Source organism: Lactuca serriola, chromosome 3 (genome assembly GCF_051521515.1).
Source record: "Lactuca serriola cultivar US96UC23 chromosome 3, Lser_US96UC23_V15, whole genome shotgun sequence".
Taxonomy (NCBI): Eukaryota; Viridiplantae; Streptophyta; class Magnoliopsida; order Asterales; family Asteraceae; genus Lactuca; species Lactuca serriola.
The window spans coordinates 223208300-223220589 of record NC_136410.1 but is presented as its reverse complement, the minus strand read 5'-3'; the positions used below and the strand labels follow the sequence as shown (position 1 = coordinate 223220589).

General features: G+C 37.6%; 1 long non-coding RNA gene across 1 annotated transcript; it reads right to left on the bottom strand.

Annotated features, from left to right (window-relative positions):
* Positions 1-9502: 9502 nt before the first annotated feature.
* On the bottom strand, positions 9503-11552 carry LOC145094810 (uncharacterized). Its single transcript, XR_013703581.1, has 3 exons — positions 11024-11552; positions 10852-10934; positions 9503-10668 (listed from the first exon to the last, which is right to left on the bottom strand). It is a non-coding gene; the product is annotated as an uncharacterized LOC145094810 (long non-coding RNA).
* Positions 11553-12290: the final 738 nt, after the last annotated feature.

Genomic DNA, 12290 nt, shown 5'->3' with positions numbered 1-12290 from the left:
TTCACAAATAATACATTTTTATTATTTCAAATTGGGATTACAAAGGTTAACCTAGACTATTACATTGCTAAAAATGGCAAGCCCAGAAACACGGGCGTTACAATTCTCTCCACCTTAGAATGATTCCGTCCCCGGAATCACACACCAGCAAACAAATGCGGATAGCGACTCATCATGTCACTCTCCGTCTCCCAGGTGAGATTCGGCCCATTGGTATGTTTCCATCGGACAAGCACTAACTCAACCATCTTACGTCGCAATTTCTTAGTCTTTCGGTCAACGATTGCCTCCGGTTCCTCAATCAACCTTTTGTTCTCATCGATCCTCAACTCAAAAAGTGGAATTATGTCGGGAACTTCTCCCGTGAACTTCCTCAAGTAACACACATGAAAAGTGTTATGAATTCCATTCAGTTCTTCTGGTAGTTCGAGCTTGTAAGCTTGGTTCCCAATTCTCTGAAGAACTTTAAACGGTCCAATAAACCTTGGACTTAACTTTCCCCTTTTACCAAATCTTATAAGTCCCTTCCACGGCGAGACTTTAAGCAAAACCGAATCTCCAACTTCAAAAGTCATCGGTCTTCGCTTTTTGTCAGCGTAACTCTTTTGACGATCCTGAGCTGCTAACATTCTTTCCCTAATTATTTTCAACTTTTCAGCCATTTGATGGACTATCTCCGGTCCCATAAACTGCTTTTCCCCAGCCTCAAGCCAACAAGACGGCGTACGGCACTTCTGTCCATACAATGCTTGATAAGGTGCCATCTTTATGCTCGAGTGAAAACTATTATTATAGGAAAATTCTACCAAAGGTAAATGTTCATCCCAATTACCTAGGAATTCCAAGGTACACGCTCTCAGCATATCTTCAAGTGTTTGTATCGTTCTTTCGCTCTGACCATCAGTCTGCGGATGGTAAGCTCTACTTAAACACAACTTGGTACCCAACTCCTCTTGTAGACTTTTCCAAAATCGTGAGGTGAAACGACTATCACGATCTGACACAATCGTTAGCGGAACACCGTGAAGCCTCACAATTTCCTTCACGTAAGAATTCGCAAGCTTTTCCATAGACCATTTCTCGTTGGCTGCTATGAAATGCGCACTCTTAGTGAATCGATCAACGACCACCCAAATCATGTCATGACCACTTTTTGTTCTGGGTAGTTTAGTGACAAAATCCATAGCAATGTCTTCCCACTTACCCATAGGCACAGGTAATGGTTCTAAACTCCCGTATGGTTTCTGATGTTGTGACTTGACTCTTGCACAAGTCACACACTCGGCCACATACTTTGCAATGTCGAGCTTCATCGTCGGCCACCAATAATAGGGTTTCAGGTCCCTATACATTTTTGTGCTACCGGGATGAATCGAGTACATGGTTTTGTGAGCTTCTTCCATCAGAAGATCTCTGACTCCTCCTGTCTTAGGTATCCAAATCCGATCTTGGAACACCTTCAGTCCGTGACTGTTTACACCGAACACCAACGTTTTGCCCAAACGTTCCTCCTTCCGGTCATTCTTCTCAGAAGCTTCGCTTTGAGCTTTCTTTATACTTTCCAAAATAGTCGAGATAACTTCAATTCTCAACGCTCTTGGCCTTCTCCTTTCAAGATTGACTTTCCGACTGAGAGCATCAACAACAATATTGGCTTTACCGGGGTGGTAAAGTATTTCACAGTCGTAGTCTTTAAGTAATTCCATCCAGCGTCGTTGCCTCATATTCAATTCTTTCTGACTAAAGAGATATTGGAGACTCTTATGATCAGTGAAAAGTTTGCACTTCTTGCCATAGAGGTAATGCCTCCATATTTTCATAGCAAAAACTACTACTGCCAACTCCAAATCATGAGTCGGGTAGTTCTTTTCATGCTCTTTCAGCTGTCGAGACGCATATGCTATCACCTTTTCTCTTTGGGTCAAAACACAACCCAATCCAACCCCAGACGCATTGCTATAAACAATGAAGTCTTCAACTCCATCGGGTAGAGAAAGTATCGGTGCCTCGCATAGTTTCTTCTTTAGTCTCTCGAATGCTTCTTTATGCTTATCACTCCAAGCATAAGTAGCTCCTTTGTGGGTCAAAGCTGTTAATGGACTAGTGATCGAAGAAAAGCCTTGGATAAACCTTTGGTAATATCCGGCTAATCCTAAAAAGCTTCGGATCTCCGTGGGACTTTTCGGTTGTTCCCACTTCATTACAGCTTCAATATTTGCTGGATCAACCATTATCCCTTCTTGGTTCACCACGTGACCCAAGAATTGGACTTCACGAATCCAAAAATCACATTTGGAGAACTTCGCATACAACTTCTCCTTCTTCAAGACTTCTAACACTTCTCGCAAGTGTCTGCCATGCTCCTCTTGGCTTTTTGAATAAATCAGAATGTCATCGATGAACACTATCATAGATTTATCAAGGAACGGGTTACAAACTCTATTCATTAAATCAATGAATGCTGCTGGAGCATTGGTTAGTCCAAACGACATAACCAAAAACTCGTAGTGTCCATATCGCGTCCTGAATGCAGTCTTCTCTATATCCTGCTCCCTTACTTTCAGCTGATGATATCCTGACCTTAGGTCGATCTTTGAAAAATAACTTGAACCTTGTAGTTGATCAAATAGGTCATCAATCCTCGGCAACGGATATCTATTCTTTATTGTTGCCTTATTCAGCTCTCGGTAATCAATGCACATCCTCATGCTTCCATCTTTCTTCTTTACGAATAACACCGGAGCTCCCCAGGGTGATGAACTAGGTCTTATGAAACCTTTGTCCAATAACTCCTGAAGTTGCATCATTAGCTCCTTCATCTCCGTCGGTGCTAATCGATAAGGTGCTTTTGCAATTGGCGTTGTTCCGGGCAACAAGTCGATACGAAATTCTACTTGCCGATCGAGTGGTAATCCAGGAAGATCTTCGGGAAATACTTCCGGATAATCACACACAACAGGAATATTTTGCATCACCTTCTTTTCCTTCTTAGCATCGACCATGAATGCTAAGTATGATGTACACCCCTTGGTCAAACATTTTTTGGCTTTCATTAGAGAAATGATTCCAGAATTTACTCTGCGTTTATCTCCGTACACCATAAACGATTCCTTCCCAGGCGGGTTCACTTTCACTATTTTATTCTTGCATAAAATTTCGGCATCATTGGCGCTAAGCCAATCCATTCCCAAAACGATGTCGAAACCGTTAAGTTCAATAGGCAATAATTCCTCGTGGAACTTATTCCCATTCAGATCAATTAAGATGTTTTTCATACGATGGCTAACAGGTACAAACTTGCCACTAGCAACTTCGACTAATAAGTCATTATCTAGTCTATCAACAGGCAAAGCTAGTTTTCTACCAAATTCATGCGATATAAAGGAGTAGTTGGCTCCAGAATCAAATAAAATTTGGACAGGCAATTTGTTAATGAGAAAGGTACCTGAAGCGACATCAGCTTCATCTTTAGCAGCTTCCAGTGTCATCTGGAATGCTCCCGCCTTTGGCTTTGGCGGAATGTTGGGTCTTTCCGCTTCCTTCTTTTTCGGACAATCCCTTGAGATGTGCCCCTCCTCACCACAACCATAACAAACATTCTTGGTGAAGGTGCAGTCATTGGCATAATGCCCTAGCTTTCCACATTTGAAGCATGTGGTTTCCCCGCCACACTTCCCATGATACTTCTTCTTGCACTTGTCGCACCATTTCGCCTCTACCTTTCCTCCACTTCCCTTCGAACTAGACTTCGAGAATTTACTTTTCTTGCTCGACCCTGAAAATCCATCGATTTTCCTCTTCTCACCAACCTCTGACCTTTCTAGACCCTTTTCCCTGATCTGGGTCTCAACATTTCTAGCAGCCCAGATGGCGGCTTTCAATGTGGTTGCTTGCTTAACCATTGGACCATAGTCCGCTGGTAGTCCAAGGGAAAACTTGTTGACCTTAGAGAGTTCTGTAGGCACCAAATATGGGATAAACTTCATCTTTTCTGTGAAACTTGCAGCGTATTCAGTAACGCTCAATTTCCCTTTCTTCAAATTCTGAAACTCATTACTGATTTCTAGAAGGTCCTGCTCGGAGCAGTATTGCAGTTTTAGTTGTTCCACAAAGTCTTCCCAAGACATTTTGCTTGCTTCTCCCTTGGGCATAGAGTCAGCTAATAGCTTCCACCAACTCAACACGCTAGATTTTAGCAGAGGGATCGCAAGAGCGGTCTTCTGCCTGTTGCTGCATTCGCAACTTTAAAACATAGTCTCCATTTCGGAGACCCAGTCCATAACTTGTACCGGCGTCGGGCTTCCGGATAGACATGGTGGTTTGGATGCCATGAAATCCTTATACTTGCACCCACGACCATCATTTCCTCCATATTGGTTATTGCGTCTAATCACTGGTTGTTCGTCTTGACCAATGATTCCACTAAAGTTTTCTCCTTCAGACTGCCCTCCATTCTCCTCGGGCTCTTCCGCTTGAATTGATGGTTCTTCACGATTTTGCCTAAGCAAGCGTCTTGTTTCTTCCATCTGACGATCCAACATCATTTGAATCATCATTTGTACACCAGCCATTGTTATCGGCTCAGGTGCATCAGCTACGACAGGTACTTGTTGAATTATAGGCGGTTGATTCCTGTTTTCATCAGCATTTCCAACTCCGCTTCTTGTTCTCACCATTTTTTTTATCTACACACCGAATAATTTCACCTTATTACTCCAAACGATTACATGCTAGTTCTAATATCGTATACATACGCTTAGAATCCTAAACACATAAACCTTCAGATCCGGTTGGCAACAAACCGTAGATCCGAACAATTAATATCATGTATGGCAACATATAACATTTAGCACATAAAATCATTTTAGGCAACTCTCCTAAAATAAATTAGTGCTCGTGTCTAAATTTATCAGACACACATCTCCCAATCTCCACTTAGCATCTTAATTTAAGTCTAGAAATCCTACAAATTCCTAGTTCGCTTAAACTAATGCTCTGATACCAACTGTGACATCTCCAAAATCTCGGCCAGAAAAGACCGATTTCATTTATGATTTTTAAACATTTTCAGAGTAAATTCGTTTGATTTTAAAAGAGATGCGGAATTTGTTCCCAAAAACAAGACATGATAAAATAGATATTTATCAAAACATTTCATAAAGAAATATGATTTCATTTCATAATCAAAAGTCGGGATGTCATGTTCCGATACAGATCATAAAACATAAACGATAACATTACAAGTCGTTCAACAAATATATACATATACAGACTTGTAAACAAAACAACTTGATGATTCGCTCATCTTAAGCTCTTGCGCCACTTCCTGTAATACAAATCAACTGAGTGGGTCAAGCTTGGGAGCCTGGTGAGCATATAGGGTTTTCAAACCCACAATAATTATATTTAATTACAACAATCAACAATAAACCCGATTACTCAATCCCGTTATCCTCACCTTACGTTCCTAAAAATAACGTCTATTATAAGGAACTTATTTCAGGATTTTCATCGGGACGGACATTACTGCAGATGGGTTTCCTCAACAATAAGTGTCCTAAAGGCAACCATAAGGGGAAAAAGTACACCGGTGAACACGTCGTTCACAACACCTACAGGTAATGAGCCTGCTAGTGTTCCACAGGACAGTCTAGAATAGTTCGTGGTCGTCATCCATACTCTGCTGAATGACTAAAATAACACCAATAACACCGAGGCCTCTCATCTGTTTATTACACACCAATTATCTACCCATTTCTACCTAACATATTAGTAGATAAAAATATACATTTTTATACACTGTTTAAAAACCTGTATAGCATGCTTTAATCAATACATATTCCACATAACAGATGAGGCATACACACATAACACGTATTTCATAGAGAATATATCAGATCTATGAGGTAGAAAAGAATGAATATACATTCACATATATAGCCACAAAATATTTACACGTAGCACGTATTTTATATTTACTACTTCATAATATTGCGTTGGAAAGAAAATAACTACACACTCACATCCCGTATTCTTAAATACATTTAAAAATTACTTGTATAATATCGCGTATTGAAAAGGGACTATACACTCACTTGATCAGAAGATGATCCGACAGCACTACGGCTTATAGAAGTAGTATACTTCGATAGATCTGGAAGATCTTCACCAAAAACCGGGCTCCTCGCGGGCAGGGCTTTGGCTCGGGAATAACGCTCTTCGGGATTCTCGGGGCTTCGGATCTCGCTTCGGGGCTCGGGAATATTACCGGGGCTTCGGGGTACAAACGGCACGCAAAACGAGGCAAAAGACTAGAGAGAAGGATGGAATTTGCAAAAGAAACTCAGCTGCCTTCGGATCCCTTTTTATAGGCTGAACCCTCGCACGTACGCGCCCGTACGAGGCTACGTGGGGCGTACGCCTCGGTTCGTAAGCGCTTGCGTCATCGGAGGTACTCGAGTGCTGACTTCGTCATCCTTCGCTGTACGCGGGGTGTACTTCAGATAGACCGGCTGACTCCTCTTCGGATAATATCAGAGGTTTAATTAAAAATAAATATTAAATATTTATTAAACTTCAAAAATTCATATCTCCTTCATACGAACTCCGTTTTCGACGTTCTTTATATCCACGCGAAGGTGAGACTACGTTCTACAACTTTCGTTTAGACTCCGTCAGCTAATTTTGATTTTATTTTTATTAATTATTTTTAGAAGGTCGGGACAGAAAAACTTCGTTATAAATTCATAACTTCTTCGTCTGACGTCCGTTCTCGCCTAACTTTTCATCGTTTCGCTACTAACAACGAGATCTTCGAGTCTCATTTAGATTGTTTCGGCTAAAAACCGCTCAATCTCAAATCGAGTATTCGGGCTGCATACTGCTAAGCCGAAACTTAGAAAAATTATAACTTCCTCATACGAAGTCAGATTTGGGCGTTCCTTTTATGCACGCTCTCGGTTTAACGAACTCTACGGCTTTCGTTTAGATCGCTAAGGCTAAATATCGCTCTATCTTAAATTCATATTTTACGTCACTCGGCGTCGTGCCGGTTCTGTTGCGAAACTTCGACAGGTCATAACTTCTTCGTTATAACTCGGATTTTGGCATTCCTTATATCTCCGGAATCCTTGTTTCAACCACTACAACTTTATGCAAAGATATCGGGCTTATCTCACACTTTAATTGTGACACTTATTTTATTCTTAATTCATTAAATTATAATAATTAAGAACACACACATAAATCACATAATTCACATAATTCACAAATAATACATTTTTATTATTTCAAATTGGGGTTAGAAAGGTTAACCTAGACTATTACATTGCTATAAATGGCAAGCCCAGAAACACGGGCGTTACATATTTAATGTAACTGTTTGAATAAAATCAAATGAAATTTGTTTGTAGATGTTCGAAAAACTCCTAGAAAATCCAATATTTCCTACTAGTATAAAAGTAGTCTTCTACAAAGACTCGACTGTTTTGAAGGTTTGCTTTTAGGAAATCCAATATCTGTTCATAAGTGTATGGTAGTTTAAAAGTTCCAAAACCAAAATGCAATCGTGTTTTTCATGCCTAGAGTAGTAGATTTGTGTAAGTATAAAATCACTAAGGCATTTGATAACCCTGTAAATCAATGAGTTCTTAATACTCCATGTGAGTTTTATAACCATACTAATGACCCAGACTGCCTGTAACAACGTTCTTCAGGCGTTGGAATGTTATGACGTTTGTCACCCCAGGCCTGCCGGCCTAGCTGTAGCTAACAGCTTAGGTGCAGGATTGTCAATCCCGTATAGATCTATACACAAGTATCACGCTCCCCGTACAAGGGATCATGGTATATATACATGACTTAAAATGCATACTCGAAAGTACGTGAAATGTCTCACAAAACTTAGTATAAAACAGATTTACGTATGAAAATGTCCATTTGTTCTCGTATATGAAAGTATCTCTTTGATATAGTGTTTCTAGGATGTAAATGTTCATGATTTCCTCGTAAACTATACCTATTATAGTTTTTCAAAGTGTGTGTTTCGTTCTTATAGTAAATCCTAGTGTAATGTTCACTTGTTATGTAAAGTATAACATTTAAAGAGGCATAAATGATCACATATACTTAAAGTATAAATAAAGGGTTTGATTCGCATATATATATATATATATATATATATATATATATATATATATATATATATATATATATATATATATAACATGTTTTATTTCCAAATGACAAGATGTTATCGTGAATATATATAGCATACGAAAGTTCCTATGTATTAGTTATGAATCACATATGATTCACTTGATAAAAGAGTATATAGTGAAACTTTATGTTACACACGATAATAACCGTGTGTTTACTTGTATTCCCCCCCCCCCCCCTTAAAAGTGTATAAAAAGCATTGATAAAGCATTTGAAAGTGTAGTTTATAGGGGTACGAACTCACTTGATTGATTGGAGAAAACGAGATGATAATCGAGTAGAACTTCGACTTGGAAGAGTTGATTTTCTCGGCGTTCTTGGGAATCTCGGGAATTTTGGGAGTGTAGAATCTTCCTTCGGAACTTGAGTGTGAAAACCGGGCTTCAGGAGGGCTTCGGGGGCTTAACCGCAGAGTTTCGGCATGAGAGATAGAAGAATGGAGCACCTAAACCCGGCACCCCAAGAGTTCTATTTATAGGGCTCATTTTTGGGTCCCACGTCATGGAAAAGGGTTGGCCATGTTGTGGTGGTCAAATCTTATCTACTCCGTTGATTGGACGCCCTCAGTCACTTGCCGGGTCGCGGCAAACTGTGCCACGTCGTGGCAGACCTGACAGCCTCAGATTTTATACCCCGAACTTGTAAAATTCGTAACTTTCGCATACGAGCTCCGTTTTCGACGCTCTTTATATGCACGCATATCTGAAAATATGCTCTACAACTATCGTTAAGACTTCATCGGCTAATTTTGAATTTATTTTTAACGGGTCGGGACACGAAAAGTCTGTTAAAAATCTATAACTTCTTCATCCGATGTCTGTTTTCGTCAGACTTTTCACCGTTGTGCTACTATTGTTGAGACCTTCGATTCTCATTTAGGTTGTTTCGGTCAAAAGTCTCTCGAGCTCTATTTCGAGTTTTTAGTTGTCTACTGCTATATCCGGATCTTGGAAAAATCATAACTTCCTCATACGAAGTCAGATTTGGACGTTCTTTTTGTGTACGCTCACGGTTTAATGTTATCTACAACTTTCATTTAGATACTTAAGGCTAAAAACTATTGTATTGAAACTTCGCATTTTTCGTTTAATCGGTGTTGCCGGTTTTGTCGGAAATCTTAGAATGGTCATAACTTCTTCGTTATAACTCGGATTTTAGTGTTCTTAGTATTTCTATAAACATTGACACATTATCTAGCATAATAGATATCCCTATAGAGACTTTTGCACATTTTATTTTCGAAGTTAATTTCATTATTTCAAAAGTAGTTACAGTACTTGACTTTTTAGGTCATTACATAGAGTCGAAATATCGGGTTGTCACACATGATATTAGAATCCAATACAGATGGATGGATGTGAGATTTTCTTTTTAAATTAGCTTCTCTGTTTGTTGCTTCTCGTTGGCTTCTGGCTGTACAATGCCCAATCGAAAAGGGAAATTTCATTTCAGGTATATGAGTATTTTATAACATGGTAAAATTATATTTATTTACAGAATTTAAAAATATATTATTTTTCAACTCTAAATTAAGTAAAAAGTAGTTTTATTTTATCTATAATTTTATATATTAAAAAGTAGTTGGATGTATTTACAATAGCCAGTAGTAGGTTGCCTTGGAATTTGAATTTCCAATGGTCTTTTTCACTATAAATCGGTTAATAAAGTACATATAAAATACATCATTTTATTAAAAACTAACAAGTTAGAAAAGCATAACTATTATGAATCTAAATGTTAAAGTAGTGGAAAAGGAAAAATAGAATTAGCTCTAATAAGTTTCTTAAAATAAGTTAATATTTTGTCGGAAATTTGAACATCTTTTTTTTTTTTTCACTTTCTCCCATTTGCAAATTTTCAAATCACAATAAATATAAGAATTCCAAAGTTCATTTCGTCTCCAAAGAGAATCAGGTGAGTGAAGTTATGGGTAAAGAGTTTGACATTACTTTTGAAGCAATATAATAATAATTAACCTACAGTTAAACCTAAAATATAATAATATGGATTACCTTCACTCCTCTACGAAAAATTGTCGTAGTATTTGTAAAAAAAAAATCACACCCACCTGATCATGTTAAACTTTTTCGTCAAATGAAAAAAAATCCAACAATGCATCAGTTATATACTTTAACGTTGTTTCATGCTTACTTTCCAAGAGCCAAGCAAATATATAGCAACAAAACTGAATTATGTACCATTAATGATTCAATTTGTCGATTGCTATCTTGAAATAATTACATTTGCAAATGATATTGAAGATATTAAAATTAGGAGGACACAAAGTTGCTACTTGTAGTATTTAACCAAAATTAAAGGCTAATAATAGCAGCTTACTTTCAATTGTTGGCAGCAGGTAACAACAACAACAACATACATGTATGCTTCAATGATAACCATTTGTGAAATCCGTTTTTGATTGGGTTCCATAAAATGTACTCGTAGGGAAACCTACATGAAATGATTTTAGGTCAGCTTTAGGGAAACCTACATGAAATGATTCATTCTTCACATGGGCTCATCGTTTTAAGCCAATAAACTGGTGATTGGTTATCTGATTCTTGTAGAGTTACTTGTCAATTAAAAAAAAAGTCTAAATTCGGATAAAAAGATTTAGACAAAAAATTCAGAAACCTGGTTCAAGCATTCTATCGAGCTGTCGGGATGCATCATGAAAGTTTCCTAAAAATAACCCCAGTTACATGAATAGTTGTCTCCTAATTCAATATCAAAAGAAATTTACAGAACAAAGTCAAAAAAAAGATGGTGTTTTATGTCGAAAAAATAAACTTAAATGCTAATATACCCGATTGGGTCACAGAAGTCGCCATGTCGTTTCGTTTACTTCTTCTGGTTGTCTCGATACAGACAATACACATGTGAGATACGCAATCCTTGAAGTAGTTTATCATACAGTAGTGATCCATCTGAAAATCAACCCTTTGTCGCTTGAGCAACTCAATCGAGTAAAAAACATTATGATCCCGTTTTTGATCAAAAACCACGGTGTAATGAGACACGAACTCGAGCATTAAAATCAAATCGACTGAGTGATAGAGAAGACAGTGAGGAAGCGAAGGAGGGAAGTAGGCTACTTATGTATAAAACATCAGTTGGTGGAGGTTGAATGGAAGACGGAAAGCAGAATGATGGAAGAAGGAGATGCAGGGACGTAGAAGGAGAGGGAAGCAACCGGTGGTGAGGAATGATCTTTGAGACGAAGTGATGACCTTCTATGACGAAACGATGAAATCGATCGGAAGAGATAAATGAGTAGTACATGAGGCGGTGGAGAGAAGCAAAAGAGATTAGTTGGTGACGAAATCGGTGAAGGTAACGTGGAAGAAAAAGAGTTTTAGTATGTAAGAACATAACACGTAGATATGATAGATTTTGAAAAAAAAAATCAGAATCTCAAAATATTCAACCAATAGGAACATATTAAGTACCAATCTACAATTTCAATAAAGAATGGGACCAATTTAGATATTCATCAAATATGTGAACCAAAGTTGCCAAAAAACCATCATTTTTACTGTTCCTAAGGTAGAATAATTTTAATATATATATATATATATATATATATATATATATATATATATATATATATATATATATATATATATATCACTAGCCGTTTACCCGCGTCAAGCCACGAGTGCGAATAATTTTTCAGAAAATTATTTCTTGAGGCAATTAGTTTAAATGTATAAACTTACACGATTAAAAAAAGAAAATAAACCATCCAAACAATCAAACTACAAGAATTATTGGTTATAGAATAAATTTATATACTGATTTGAATCATAATAGTTATCCAAACATCCTCCTTTTAGTGACTTCAATAAAATCAACAATGTTAACGGTTGAAATTTACAGTATACTTTGATAGTCATTATCATCTTCTTTTGCATCATTATATTGTTATTAAACCATTTGGTGATATACATTGTACATTTCTTCTTTGACACCAACATGCCATAAAAGAAATCAAACAATGGTTTAGTGATAACTATTGTTATTTTTAACAACCCAATGGGTTGGGTCGGGTAAGGACAAAATTCTCATTCACA